Raw genomic sequence first — 16,449 nt, 5'->3', positions numbered from 1 at the left:
AAGAATGTATATGTGTATGTGTGACTGGGTCACTGTCTGCTGTACAGTAGAAATTTTTTTCCCCTTGGGTAAAGGAGAAAAAGGTAGCTTTATTGTTTGCCAGGCCAAGGGGGCCATAGTAGGCTAATGCCTTAAAGACTTTGACCTGTACAGTAGAAAACTGACAGAACACTGTAAACCAGCTGTAATGGAAAAAATAAAAATCGTTAAAAGAATAAATAAATATGCCAAAAAAAAAAAAACCCAAAACAAACCAGCTTAAGTAGTGGCTGCACTTTGGAATCATCAGGGGAACCTAAAAGAAAAGCTGATACGTGGATCCCATCCTTCTGACTTCAGTGATCAAAAGTAGTCATCAGAGATGTCAAGCCACCCAGGTGATTCGAACGTGCAACCCAGCCTGAGCGCCGCTGCTCGAAGACTGAAGCAGGGGTTCTCAAACCAGAGGGAATCCCACCGGGCGGGTTGTAAGACACTCTAGGTCTGGCGTGGGGCCCCCTTCCTTCTTTTTGGAACACGTTCCCAAATGGTGCTGAGGCTGCAGGTTTGGAGACCACACTTTGAGAACATAAAGCTCTCTGCTGCGCACCTACGCGTGATGGCTGACTCCGGGAAAAGCACTTGTGCAGCTGAGTTGCTGAGCTTGATCCTTTTTTAGAGAACACCATTTTTTACAAAAGAATGCTGACACAGCAGTTGTTCACACTCGGATATCTGGGAGACATCGTCTCCAAAATAAAGTGTGCCAGTCACTTTAAGGAAACTAAGATGAAATGTGTTGCCAGTGACAAAACTTGAGCTTTCAAGTGGAAACTAGAAATTGGAAAACCTGCATCCACCCTCATGAGCTTGACCATATGCCAATACTTAAAGATGTCTGTGGTAAGACTGACACCTTAATACATGTGACTTTTTGAATACTATATAACAGAACGTATTAAGATTTGGAAATTGCCATAACTCAGTAAAGTCGTATTTTCCAAATGAACCGTGCATAACATGACACAATCAGGTACGGGTGACAGAGCCAAAGGACAAGTTAGACCAACTGATTTTAATGTCACAGAATATGATACAGTCTTAGATTCCACCTTGCAACTAACCTTTAAAAACTGCTACCTGCGGAGCTCTGGTATAGTACAAAGAACATCCATGGTCATCTGCAAAGGCCACTGAAATACCCTGGCCCCATTCCAACTACATGTCTGTGGGCGGTCAGATTTTCTTCATATACTGTAACCCCTAGAAGCAGAGAACGTTCCCCTTTGTCCACCCTGAGTTCTGGGCTGGCCTAATTCTAAATTGACATAAAACAGATTAACGGGAGAAAAATTTAATTGTGCTTGTGCAGGAGCCCCCAAAGACAAGAGAGACTCTCCACAGTCGGGGGTACTAAGGCTTCCTTCCCTACCATCCCGAGGGAAGCAGAAGAGGGTGGGGTGTGGGGTCCCAGAGGGAAGGAAGGTAATTCACAAGAAGAAGGGCAGATATTTGGTAAACAAATGTTTGCCCTCCCATGCAGCTGCATCTTTAGGATATAAAATGTTACTTTCGGTAATAGCTCTCCTCTAGGCTCAGGTCCCCTATCTAAATTGTGTTAGGCAGTTCAAGGGGTGGTTTAAGAAACATTCCAGAGTCTGGAGGGCTTTGATTGTCTCCAGTTCTATATAATCCACACGCTTAAGAGGAAAATATTCTGGGGCAGTCTGCCCCAACCCCCTCAAACCAAAGCCACCTACCACAACAGACGGAATGCAGCATAGTACGAGAATCCAACCGTCTGCTATTAAATCAGACATTAAAGAAATTTGAAAAAAAAATTGTGAAATGTCACTCTTCTAATTCTTTTGTTTTGGCAAACATTTAATTTTCATAAAGTTTCCTTTATGTTAGCATGCAGTTAACATTATTTTAAAGTAGGCTGATATAATATTTTTGTAAGTTCTCAGTTTTCATTTCTAATACTATATTACCAGATATAGGCCATATAAACATAAAACTCATTGAAGTCCTCAATCATTTTTTAACAGAATAAGGGGTCTTGAGACTAAAAATGGAACTGCTGCTCTGGAGTTTGTGAATTTGTGATTCATGTTTTGTTTTTTTTTTTTTTTTTTTTTTTTTTTTTTTTTTTTTTTTTTTTTTTTTTTTTTTTTTGAATTGCTGCTAGGAGTTTGTGAATTTGTGATTCATGTTCTCTGTCTTTGTTTACCTGTTGGATGGTTTGAGACCATTAAAAAAAAAGAATGCTGCAATAGCACCTCCTGTAAAGCTTGGAAACACTGTAGGTACTATAAAGCGGTATGCGAATATGGACAACTAGTATGTTTGCAAACTATCAACATATATGTTAATTCATAAGTTTTCTCTCCTAATGAACTTGTCGCGTCCTTTAAGCAGACTTCTAAGAATTCCTTAGACCATCACGTTTTCCGTTTTTTCTTGATTTCCAAAACACTCGTCGTTCAATCTGTGGCACGGTGCCACTGACACTGTTGCAGGTTTGTGCCCGATGACTCCTTCCCCAGAGAGTATGTCCTCTGGATTTACCTTTTTTCAATCACCTAACTCAGATGTATCTTAATACTGTCAACCACCTCAAACACTTCTGGGAAAAAGAAGAAGAGAGTGAATCTTATATAAATTGTAAAGGATACCGACATCATGAGAGAGGGGATGGCTTTGCACGCCCTGTTTCTAAAGGTTGTGGGGCAGGGTTTGTGGCAATCTCGTTTCCCTCTTTCTGCAGCACATCACCCTCAGATAAATAAATAAAGCACAGGACTTTCATTTCCAGGCAGTTGTCATAGCAACTTTTGACTATCAAGAGCAGAAGGAATTCTCACATTGTAAGCCCTGCCTCTAGAAGAGCGAAAAAGAAACAAAGACTAAAAGGAACATTAAAGAATGAACTGCAAGCTACAAGGAAACTGCATATCTGTCATTCAGAACTTTTCCGCTGAGTGTATGTACTTTCTCCCCCCACATATATTTCCCTTTATAGATTTCAAGAACTCAACAGCAATAGACTAATAACAGCTACCATTCACTACTTATTACACGCCAGACACACAGAACATTACAAGCATTGCTTTTTTTTAAATACTTCCAACAACACTGTAAGCGCGATACTATATTTGTCCATATTTTATTTTATGAGGAAATCGAGTTTAGACAGATAGATGAAGCAATTTACCCAGTCTGTCAGGCTTCAACATACTTAAAACATTCTCGAGTTTGCTGGACTTCCTCCTGCTTTAGTAACCAGACACTTTTTGGGGAATGCTGTGCCAGTGGCATGAGAAGTTCCCAGGTCAGGGATCAAACCCGTGCCACAGCAGTGACAACGCTGAATCCGTAACTGGCTAAGGCACCAGGACACTCCTTTGCTGGGTCCTTTGTGTCTGCTTGATCTTTAAATGTTGGCTGGCCCAGGACAGAGGCCTGGCACTCTTCTCTGTCCGCGAGGTCTCTTCCAGTCCTGTGGCTTTAAATGCCTAGTATGTGCTGATAATTCCCAACTGTGCATCTCCCGCCCCAGATACCGACATGGATTTAAGACTCATGTACACAACTGCTTGTTGGACACACATCTAGTAGGTGTTTCAAGGGTAATAAATCTTTTTTTTTCCCCCCAAGGGTAATAAATCTTAAACAGCTCCTGTCCTTCTGTCTTCCCTGCCTCAATAAATGACAGCATTGTCTAATCCAGACGCTCAAGCCAAAATCCCCCAGTCACCTTGGATTTCTCCCTTTCCCTCACACCCCACTGCTAATGCACAGACGAGCTATGTCAGATTTATCACCAAAATATATCTTAAATCTACCTCTTTTCATCTCCATTGCCCTCAGACTCCTAATCAGGAACTTTCTTTTTCTTTTTGCTTTTTAGAGCCTCGCCTGCTGCAAACAGAAGTTCCCAGCCAGGGATCCCATCTGAGCTACGGCTGCTGGCCTATGCCACAGGCACAGCAACACGGGACCTGAGCTGCATCTGCAACCTACACCACAGCTCACAGCAACACTGGATCTTGAACCCACTGAGTGAACCCAGAGATTGAACCCACATCCTCATGGATGCTAGTCAGGTGCATAACCCGGTGAGCCACAACGGGAACTCCAGGAACTTTCTAAGCAAGGCCCCTGCTTCCACCTTTCCAAGAACAGCCAGAATGAGCTTTTGAAACCATACATCGGATCATGCCAGCTTTAAAGCCTCAATAGCATTGCTCTTGGAATATGATTGGAGCTCCTGACTGCAGCCTAGAAGGTCCTGCAGGGTCCAACTCCTCCTGTCCCAGTTTCCTTCAGCTGTCCCCTCTATCCTTCTGCTTTGGTCACAATATCCTCCTCTCCCTCAAACACATCAAGCTCTTTTTGCCTCTCAGATTTTGCAGTATAAACAGCACGAAGTGTCTCAGACCGCCCTCGGCTCATCTTCCTAGCTGGCTCTTTTTCATCCTTCAGGTTTCAGCTCAAATATCTTCTTAGCCATTACCTTATCTAAAGCGACTTCCTCTTGGCGTTTGCAGTCAATCCCATCATTTTTATCAACAGCACTTACCAATATCAGAAATCTCTACTATCTTCCCCCTCTCATTTTTTCAGCTCCATAAGGTCAGGGACCCCAGCTGTCTTTTTCACTTCTGCATTGTCCAAGCTTAGGAGCATATAGGATGTGCTCAATAAACACCCACTGACAGAGGAAAGGAAGGAAAAACAATCCAAAAACCATTCAGTGCCAGGTCCTCATCCCAGGATTAGTCTACTCCAAAACTGCTTTTAACTACCTCTCTATTTTTGTTTATTACTTCAGTTTCTTTGTTAAAAAACTGAAGCACAATTGACATATACTAGTTTGAAGTGACATCATAGTGATTTGATATTTATATGCATTTAGTAATGGCCTTTGATATAAGTGATATTTATATGCATTTAGAACTGACCATATTCTCTATGCTGCAATTTATTTATTTTATACCCGGAAGGGTGTGCCCCTTAATCACCTTCACTTTCTTTGCCTGCCACCCCAACCTCCCTCCCCTCTGGCAACCAACTGTTTGTTCTCTGTTCCTCTGAGTCTGTTCCTGTTTTGTCTTGCTTTCTCACTTATTTTGTTTCTTAGATTCCCCCTATAAGTGAAATCATATGATAATCTTTCTCTGTCTGACTTATTTCACTTAGTATAATATCATCTAGGTCTATAGGTTGTTCCAAATAGCAAGAGTTCTTTCCTTTTCATGGTTGAGTAATACTCAATTATGTATATATCACATCTTTGTCCATTCATCTATTGATGGACACTTAGGTTGCTTTGATAGCTTAGCTATTGTAAATAATGCTGCAGTGAATAGAGGGGAGCATAATCCATTCAAGCTAATGCTTTGGTTTTCTTCAGGTAAATACGCAAAAGTGGAATTGCTGGACCCTATGGTAATTCTATTTTTAATTTTTTGAGGAACCTCCAAAATATTTCCCACGGTGGCTGTACCAATTGACATTCCCATCAACAGTGCACAAGTGTCCCCTTTTCTCCACGTCCTCACTATCAGTTATTCCTGGTCCTTTTGATGTTTGCTATCCTGAGAGGTAGGAGAGGGTTCTGATTTGCATTTCCCTGATAATTAGTGATGTCGAGCATCTTTTCATGTGTCTGATGGCCATGTATACGTCTTCTTGGAAAAATGTCTATTCAGATCCGCTGCCCATTTTTTAACTGAGTTGTTTGCATTTTTTGATATTAAGTTGTATAAGTTCCTCACATTTTTTTGATATCAAGCTCTTCCCAGGTTTATAATTTACTAACATCTCCCATTCAGTAGGTTGCCCTTTCATTTCATTAATGATTTCTTTCACCACGTTTTTTAATTAATTAATTTATTTATTTATTTATTTTGCGTTTTAGGGCCACACCTGCGGCATGTGGAGGTTCCCAGGCTAGGGGTCGAATCAGAGCTATAGCCACTGGCCTACGCCACAGCCACAGCAACACAAGATCCAAGCCACGTCTGCAACCTACACCACAGATCATGACAACACCGGATCCTTAACCCACTGAGCGAGGCCAGGGATTGAACCTGCTTCCTCATGGATGCTAGTCAGATTTGATAACCACGAGCCACGACGATGGGAACTCCATTTCACCATGCTTTTAGTCTGATGTATTTAACCTCATTTGGTTTTTGGGTTTTTTTTTTTTTTGCTTTTGTTTCCCTTCCCTAAGGAGTCAGGTCCAAAAATATATCACTAAGACTGATGCTAAAGAGTATATTTCCTATGTTTTCTTCTCAGAGTTTTATGGTTTTAGGTCTTATATTCAACTCTTTAATCCCTTAAAAAATTTCTTTGTTTATGCTATAAGATAGTGGTCCAGTTTTCCCAACACTATTTATTGAAAAGACTATCATTTCTCCATTGCATATTCTTACCTCCTTTGTAATAAATTAATTGACCATATATGTATGGGTTTATTTCTAGAGTCTCTGTTCTGGTCCATTGAAATACAGTTCTGTTTTTGTTCCAATACCAAATCGTTTTGACTACTATAGCTTTGTAGTACAGTTTGAAACCAGGGAGTATGATACCTCCAGCTTTGTCCTTCTTTCCTCAAGATTGTTTTAGCTATTCAGGGTCTTTTGTAGTTCCATACACACTTTAGGATGCTTGTTCTATTTCTGTGAAAAATGCCAATGGTAAAAATGCACCATATTGAACTTTTATTATTTTTTCTGGCCATGGCTACAGCATGTAGAAGTTCCCAAGTTGGGGGCTGAACCTATGCCACAGCAGTGACAACACCAGATCCTAACCTGCTGTGTCAAAGAGAACTCCTATACTGAACTTTTAGATTGCTTTACATAGTATAGACATTTTGAAAATATTAACTATTTCAATCCATGAGTGTGGTATCTATTTCCATTGAGCTGCATCATCTTCAATTTCTTTCATCTATGTCTTTAGTTTTCAGGGCGCAGGTCTTTAACTTTTTGGTTAAATTTATTCCTAGGCATTTTATTCGTTTTGATGCAATTATAAATGGAGCTGTTTTCTCAATTTCTCTTTCTGATAGATCATCACACATATATTAGTGTATAGAGACAACACTGATTTCTGTATATTAATTTTGTATTTTGCAACATTGCTGAATTGATTTACTAGTTTTAATAGTTTTTTGATGGCATCTTTAGGGATATATATACACAAAATCATGTTATCTACAAATATTAACAGTTTTACTTTTTCCTTTCCAATTTGAATTCCTTTTATTTTTTTGCTTGCATAATTGTTGTGGTTAGGACTTTCAATGCTACGTTAAATAAAAGTGCTCATAGTGTGCATCCTTGTCTTGTTTCTGATCTTAGAGGGAAGCTTTCAGCTTTTCATTGTTGAGTATGATGTTAGCTGTGGGTTTGTCATTTGTGGCTTTTACTGCATTGAGGTATGTTCCCTCTACAACCACTTTGTTGAGAGTTGTTGTCATAAATGGATGCTGAATTTTGCCAAATGCTTTTTCTGCATCTGTTGAGATAATAATATGACGTTTATTCTTTGCTTTCTTAATGTCGGGTATGGTGTTGATTGATTTGCAGATGTTGGACCATCTTTGCATCCCTGGAATAAATCCCACTTGATCGTGGTATATAATCCTTTTACTGTATTGTTGAATTTGGTTTGCTCATATTTTGTTGAGCCTTTTCCTTTCTATTTTTAGCTTTTCAAGATGATTTCCAGTTATATTATTTTGTTCTAATTCAAGACGAATGCCTGAATACCCCAAGACCCTAAGTTTGACATGAGAGTGAAAGGAGATGGACTGTGATAGAAGGAATTGAAAGGGCTCCCAAACAACTGCAAACCTACCTTATCCTCCTGCAAACTGTTTTAGCTTTGTGGAAGAGGACAAAAGACAGAGGATGCTGTAGCACAGTTTTTACTCCCTCAGAAATGAGGGTTAAATGCCTTGAAAGAAGAAAACATAGCCCCCATCACATCCTTCCCAAATTCCCAAGGGCTTTAGGGAACTGTTTACAAGCAAAGAGCATTACTCCAAAATGTTAACTTTGTTGATAGAATTGACATCATACCAGATTACTGCCTCTCGTTTTCATGCATTCATCATTGGCACTAAAATTATATCCAGACAACTTTGTGGAAGGAAGGCAGAAGGAAGGCACAGGCTACCGAAACCTAAAGCATTAGGAAGCAAAGGGAAGCCTGAGGAAATTACCGGACATAGGGGAAGAAAATATCTTTTCCTCTACTTGTAGGCTGGGGGCCTGTGACAAAAGACAAATTACTAAGGAAGCATACAAACGTAGTTATTGCAAGTTTTTCACAGTATAGGAGCCTTCACAAAGAAGTGAAGACCTGGACCTAGTAGGTAAACCTGAATGTTTTTATCCTAGGTTTGCAGAAAGCCATGACGAAAATGGGATAGGACAAGTTTGTGGGCAAAGCCTAGGAAACTCGTGTATCTTCGCAAGGCCTGTTCATTCAGATTCTTCTCTGTGTCCTTTGCCCTCAGAGATAAGATGCTCTTTTCTCCAAGATTAGGGAGGGCTCCTCTCTATAAGGGCTTTATGACCTGCTTCAGGGAAAGTTTTTCTTGTACAAGCCGTGTCTCAAATTCCTTCAGCTTACAACAGTCAACATGCTAAGACATCGCATTTTACACTGGGTCTTCTCAGCTGTGTCATGGATGTTTCTCACAACCGATTCCTCTGCACTGACCCAAATAGGCGGGTGTGTGGAACAGAGCAGAACCCTGCAGGCCCCCACGCCCAAGTATAATATAGAGCGGTTAATGATGAGGACAACAGAGTCGCATACTCAGTGTCTGATGCATATTCCTGAGTAGTTTCACAGACACCATCGTTGCCACCAGAGCGGGGCGGGGGGTGGGGGAATGAACAGCCTGATGACCAGATTGGAGCCATGATGTCAGCTGCTCCAACTTGAGCGATAGTGACCGCTCTATGGCCAGCACATGTCCAAGAACTGGCCTTACGAGACTGGGATTAACGTTACTGTTCATATTAACCTATATGTTTGTGGGCATCAGAATACTGACAGCTTGTTCCGCCCATGTGTATAAGTGGATGACTAAAATTGTCAGCAAAGAGATGCTACAGCCCCCTGTTGACATCTTCCTCTGAGGATGTGGTGCCCTGTGTCGCATGAAGCAGTTGCAGAGGCTAGACCTTCGCCCCTAATCCCATAGAGATGGAATGATGTTCCGGCAAGTGGAGATTTGCAAGCAGCTCTTTGCAGGAAACCCCTTTTCTTGTCACTTTAGCAACGCTACGGTACCTAACTTTTAGGCACCACCCCCCCCCCACACACACACACCCCGGCTCTACTCCTCTCTGGCCCAAGCGCACCTTTCAGATCTCTTCATCGTGCAACACCTTGTCTAACTTGTTGGTTCTTTCCGTAGATCAAAGAAGTCGAAATGAAGGATGAGCAGTTAACAGGTGACCAGTTCTCTTCCCAAGCCTCCCCTGCTGTAACCTCCTGAACAAACTGTGTCTAAACTATGAACGAGATAACGGCTGGAGGAATATGAGGAGGAGTGAAGCGCCTGCACACGAGTCTGCACACAGTGGGGATGACGCGACTCTGAGCCTCCATCTCAATGATTAACTGAGATTACATCCCTCCTTCCCTTGTAAAAAGTTCCATGACTGAGCAGAATCTTTGAAGGTGGCTTTGAGGGGAAGCCGAGTCCATCACCTGCCCAGATTGCTGACATTCTGATTAAAAGCACCTTTCCTTTCTACCGACATTTGTGAGTGTGTAATAGATGTTGTAAGCAGCGAGCAGCAGGACCCCCTTCAGTAACGCTAAGACGTCGTATTTCATGTTGGGGTGTGTCCAACCATACCCTGGATGTTTCTCACAGCTGATCCCTCTGCACTGACCTAAAATTGGTTGTAAAGTTCAGCCACTTCCTAGAGCAAAGGAGGAGGAAAAATGATGCAAAGGTATTCTTCCACGCAGACTCTAATTCTAATTTACACAAGCTTCCAAAGAGTTTAGATCTCAAATATCTGACTCTACTTCTGGCATCAAAAAGAAGCCTGCCATGGCTGAGAGAAATAAATTGTTATAATTTGCATGTTAGTTGGCTTTCAGTAAGCTTGGCTCCCGAGCCTTTCAAATGTCAAGGATTTTAGCATTAAAACACTTAGCTTTCAACACTTTAGAAACTCTGGGTGCTAATGTTTTTGTTTTGTATTTTAACTAACAATTCTTTGGCTGAAGTCTTTCATCTCAAAACACTTAAACTCCTAATACATTACAAAACTTCAAGGGGTTTGAAGAGTTTGGTCTATAATGATAGACTGAAAATGAATTTTACTCTTGACCTTGACATTGATTTGCTGTGATTGTGCCAAGATCATTTATCTTCCTGCCGGCTCAGTTTTTAAATTATTAAACATTAAAGACAATATGGGTATTATTTTGAGATCATTAGAGAAAATGCACAAGTCTAGGTTATTTATAGATATACTCATATCTAATCCAATTATGTAAGACTTTTAAAATACCTTTCTAATTCTGTACTATATGATTGTAAGTTTCATACAGTGAAAACAAAATTTGATAGTTTATCAAAATCTAATATCTCCAGTCCCCTTTCAGTTAGGGTGAAAGCGCCTACTACAATTGAAATAATAACATCTCCAGAGTTGATTTTGCTTGTCTTCTGCTGCACGGAACCATACTTCTTTCCTCTGTCTGGAAAGTTTTCATTTCTCAGGGCTCCGCTCTCATCCCCTGACCCTGGATCTGTACACACCACAATTTTATATGAAAAGACCATTTCATATAAGAACAAATACGGACACCAAAAAGCATTAAGGAGTTCCTGTTGTGGCACAGTGGGTTTAGAATCTGACTGCAGTGGCTCAGGTCACTGCAGAGGCTCCCCCACTTGCTGAGGGCAAGGGGTTAAAGGATCCAACGTTGCCACAGCTGAGGCGCAGATGGCAGCTGTGACTGGGATTCAGTCCCTAGCTGGGGAACTTCCATATGCTGTGAGTGGAGCCATAAAAAAAAAAAGAAAAAAAATTACAATTCTAGTCAACAAAGGATGAAAACTAAAATTACTTAATTTTTTTTTACCTAGGCATTTGGCAATTACTAAATTTAAAATGAGCAAATATTAAAACATCATAGTTTTGAAGTTCTGTCGTGGTGCAGCAGAAACGAATCTGTCTAGTATCCATGTGGACGCAGGTTCCATCCCTGGCCTCGGGTTAAGGATCCGGCATTGCCTTGAGTGGTGGTGTGGGTTGTAGGCACAGCCCAGATCCCGAGTGGCTGTGGCTGTGGCGTGGGCCGGCAGCTACATCTCCAATTCTACCCCTATCCTGGCAACCTCCATATGCCGTGGGTGCAACCCTAAAAAGCAAAAAAAAACCCAAAAGACAAAAAAACCCCATAGTTTTCAGTCTTGCCTACGGTGGTGTAAGGGAACAGATTTTCACAGAACGCTAGAGGAAGTATGTATGGGTAAGACCTTTCCGAGGAGCCATTTGGTAACGCCGATCACAAGTTTCTAAGTTTACTTTCATCAGCATGCTGGTACCCAGATAGAAAAATGAATATCAGGTGATGCTGGAAATGCAACGTGACTGGAATACCTCTACGCTGCTGGTGGGAGCGTAAGCCAGCACAACCATTCTGGAAAACAATTTGACGTTATCTGATGTGGCTGAAGATGTGCATATCTTATGACCCAGTCGTTCCGCTCCTGGGCATGTAGTCAAGAGAAACCCTTGCACGTGTGTCCGTATCCACACAAGAAAACGGAAACAATCCCCATTGTCAATCTACGGTGCGCTAGAGAAAGAAACACAGCAGAGCAGATGCATGCTCTCAGCAACGCTGAGCTGTGAGGCAACAGCCAGTTGTAGAACAACGTACACCAACCATATGGTTCCATTTGTACGAAGTTCAAAAACATGCAAAACTAACTCATACATTGTTTAGAAAAACAAATACATGTGGTAAAACTAAAACAAAGGAATGAGAGACATACACTGAGGACAGTAGTTATTTATCTGTGAGCGAGAAGAAGGGGGGGAAGAGGGGAACACAAGAGACTTTAAAGGGAATGAAAATATTGATTTCTTTCCCCTTAAACTAGAATTTATAAAAAAACCATTGTAAAAAACGGAAGAGAGGAGAAAAACAGTTGTTCCTACCATTTGGAATTTAGGAGCCGCCAGTGGCAGTAAAGTTTGGAAACCAAACTGATGGCGAGAGAACAGATCACTGATTCTCAAAAAGACACAGAGTGACGAGAATAACAGAGACGAGGTCATGTTTGAGACGGGACCCAGTTTTCCTGAGACCAAATGGCATTCCCTGTCCTTTCGTCGTTGGTTATACAACCCGGCAATTAATTACCTGATCTACCCCATTATCTTGCCAGTAAGTTTCCGTATTGCTTAGGCGTCTCGAGACGCAATTAGGCGGCTTCCATTCCATTCCATTCCATTCCAGGACAGCCATTTAAAAGGATATTGGCCAAGTCAGAGCCATGGCATAGCTTTGACTCCTCTCTCTGGTTTCCCACGTATAAGCAGTCGCGAGGTCCGGTTCATGCTGCCACATAACCCCTCTCCAATCCTGTCCCTCCAGCCATTTCTCTCCACCCTCCCTGTCGTTGCCTTCGTTCAGGTCACCACCCTTTCTGCTCCTCTTCTCCCACTTTTTATTGCAACAGCCTCCCAACTATCTCCTTATTCAGTGATTCATGTATTCGATAAATACATATTGCGTGTCCAGTATACACCAAACACTTTTTTGTTGTTGTTTTTAGGGCTGCACCTGCAGCATATGGAGGATCCCAGGCTAGGGGTCAAATCGGAGCTACAGCTGCCAGCCGACATCACAGCCACAGCAACATGGAATCCGAACCATGTCTGTGACCTACACCACAGCTCACAGCAATGCCAGATCCTTAACCCACTGAGCGGGGCCAGGGATCGAACCCACATCCTCATGGACACTAGTTGGGTTTGTAACCTGCTGAGCCACCATGGGAATTCCCCCAAGCACTTTTTTAGATGCTGAAGAGATAAGCATCAGGTAAGACAAAGCCCCTGGCTTCATGAGGACTCTATTCTCCCCATGTAGAGGATACAGTTAACTGATGAACAAATGTATACTATAAGAGCTAATGGGGATAAGTGCTATAAAGAGTCTACGGCCCAATGTTGCAGTAATGGTCCCCAGTCAGGCCTCCTGGTATCCACATCCTTGGATACGCCCCTCCCACAATGACTCTGGCTCAGGTAGATGACAAATTTTGGCCAATATGACATTACCAAATGTTGTACAAGCAGGATATTGAAAAGTACTTGTGTAGTGGACTCACTTTCTCTTGCTTCTGAGAATTCTTCTGCCACCAGGTGAACAGGTCCCAACTGTCCCAGCCATTTCAACTGTTCCAACTAAGATGCTATACATGTGAATGAGGCCATCGAGACCATCGAGCCATAGCCAAGCCAACCCAGACCAGAAGAACTGCCCAAGCAACCCACAGAATGTCAAAAAACACAGTACATGTCTGTTGTTTAAAGACACTAGGTTTGGGTATGATTTGTTACACAGCAAAAGCTAACTAATAGAGCCTTAGAGTGGAGCAGGGTAATAAGGAGCTGCTACTTAAATGGGAGAATCAGAGGAGGCCTCTTTGAAGAGATAGGACATTTGAATAGAGAACTGAATGAAGGGAGAGACTGAACCATTTGACTACCTGAGGGAACAGCATTTCACATGGAGGGAACAGCATTCCAAGCAGAGGGAATAGCACGTGAATAGCTTTGAGGCAGGAGCAATGCTTGGCATGTTATAAAGAGTAGATTTGTCATAATAGCTTGTGTTCATGGAATACAGAAGTAAGAAATTAGGTCAGGAGTTCCCGCCGTGACACAGTGGAAACAAATCCATCTAGGAACCATGAGATTGCAGGTTCGATCCCTGCCCTCAATCAGTGGGTTAAGGATTTGGCGTTGCTGTGAGCTGTGGTGTAGACTGGCAGTCATAGCTCTGATTTGACCCTTAGCCTGGGAACCTCCATGTACCACGGTATGGCTCTAAGAAGCAAAATAAATAAATACATATAATATAATTTAAAAAATTTTTTTAAGAAATTAGGTCAAAGAGGTGTCTGGGGGTCAGTCATATCTTGTTCTTGCAAATAATGCTGCAGTTAATAAATTTTTATAGATGTTCTGCCTGACATGAGAGCTATAAGGAAAGTTCATTTAATTAAATGGCTATGTCAAAAGGTCTGTGCTTTGGTATTTTGACAAGTGTTGCTAGATTGCCTTCCATTAAGATTGGAACAAGTTACCATGCCACCAGCAATATGTTACTTGCTAGGATCAAACAGGGTATTATCAAACTCACCGGTCTTTGCCAATCTGATAGGTGGAAGAATGGTTTTAATTTGCATGTTTCTTATGAATGAGGCTGAGCAATTCTTCACATACTTCAGAGCCATTAGGTTGTCCCCCCCGCCTGCTATGATTTGCCTATTTGTCTTCTCTGCCTGTTTTTCTATTGGGTTGTTCATCTTTTTACGTCCTTCCCATTCTAGGAAAGCTAGGCTTTGTGATTGAGTCACATTTTGGAAAAATCTGACTGCTGAAAAGAACAGACATAGGGGCAGGCACAGCAGCTGGCACACCTGTTAGGAGGCCACCCTAATATTCCGGGTAAAAGATGGTGACGGGGGCTAGAAATGCAGGGTAGACAGAGTGGGAAGTGGTCAGACTCAGCACTGTAAGAATACGCAGCGTTTACTGAATGCATTGACTTCGTTCTTTACTTTGCATCGGGCCCTGTGTGCCAGTGATCCTGTCGGCCTTCTCCCCTCCTGCTTTTCCAGTGATTCTATGAGGGACACGCTCTTCTCCACTTACAGAAGCAGGTTAAGTGGGTTTGACCGCGAAGCCCAGATTCTTCCCCAGGATGCCTTAATCCTGAAAGCTTCCTACAGCCTCTCATCTTTCAATGTTTCTCTCCGCAGCCAAACTGATGATCCTAAAACGCAGGTCTGTTCTTGTCGCTCTCCCGCGTATCCCCCTCCAGTGGCTCCTCAAGCCTTAAGCATCCAGAATCTGCAGAGCTTTCAAGATCTGGCCCCAGTTAACGGTGGTGGCTCCATGTCCCCCTACACAGAACTGCTCACAGGGCGGCACCCCGAACACGCTGCCCCATCTTCAGACCCAGGCTGTGGCTGCCATCAACATCCTTTCCACCCCCAGACTTCCCGAGGCTCAATCCCGTGGCCCCGCAGGCTTGGCTTAGGCATTAGCTCCTCTGGGCCACTGCCTGACACCTACTTCCTCCAAAGCATCCTGAATTAGATGGCCCTCGTGTGTCTTACTGAAGGATCCTGTAGTTTCCCCTCCACTAGCATCCACAACTGGGGTCTGCAACTCCCCCACAATCCCTCCCAACAGGACTGTAAACAAAATGGAGACAGAAGTAATTTTTTTTTTTTTTTTGTCTTTTTAGGGCCGCACCCGTGTCATATGGAGGTTCCCAGGCTAGGGGTCGAATCGGAGCTGTAGCCGCCAGTCTACACCACAGCTCACAGCAATGCCAGATCCTCAACCCACTGAGCAAGGCCAGGGATCGAACCTGCAACCTCGTGGTTCCTAGTCAGATTCGTTAACCACTGAGCCACGATGGAAACTCCCTGTTTTTTCTTAAATATTTCCATACAATGATTTTAAAAGGTAAGAAGCCATAGGTTTGGGTAAAAAGGCTTACGCTGCTTACACATCAGAGTATAAAACGGTGTGCAGTTGTCTCACACAATCGACAAGGGAGTGTGTCCAGCACAACCGCCCCTACACGGCCCTGCCCCACAGCCACCAAACTGGGCTGCTGAAGTCCCTTATACAGAATGGCATGGTATTTGCATATAACCTACCCACACCTTCCTGCACACTTCACACCATCTCTAGATCACTTATAATTCCTAAAAACCATGTAAATGCTATGGACGTGGCTGCCAGCGCGTGGCAAATGCATGTTTTGCTTTTTGGACTGTACGGATTTTTTTTTCTGAATATTTTCAATTCATGATTGGTTGAACTCTCAGATGGTGCAAGGAATTAACTGTACAGTGAAAAGTGCCCCCCCATCATTCTCCATTCCCCTAGGTTTCTTCCTTTATAGGTGGCTATTCTAGTTTCTGTTTATCCTCCTGAAAAAGGTTGATGCATGATTCAAGACTGTGTGTGTGTGTGTACATGCACACTCATTTCTGCCACAGACGTTCCATGCAAATGGCAGCATATACCATACACATTTCTTCTGTACCTTTTTCCACTTTGAATATTTTGGGGGTCTTTCCACATCAATTCATAAGGAGATGCTTCTTCTGTGTGTGAACATGTGTACCTGGAGGGTGTGAAA

This window comes from Sus scrofa, chromosome 5 (assembly GCF_000003025.6).
Source record: "Sus scrofa isolate TJ Tabasco breed Duroc chromosome 5, Sscrofa11.1, whole genome shotgun sequence".
Classification (NCBI taxonomy): domain Eukaryota; kingdom Metazoa; phylum Chordata; class Mammalia; order Artiodactyla; family Suidae; genus Sus; species Sus scrofa.
This window is presented reverse-complemented; position numbering follows the sequence as displayed.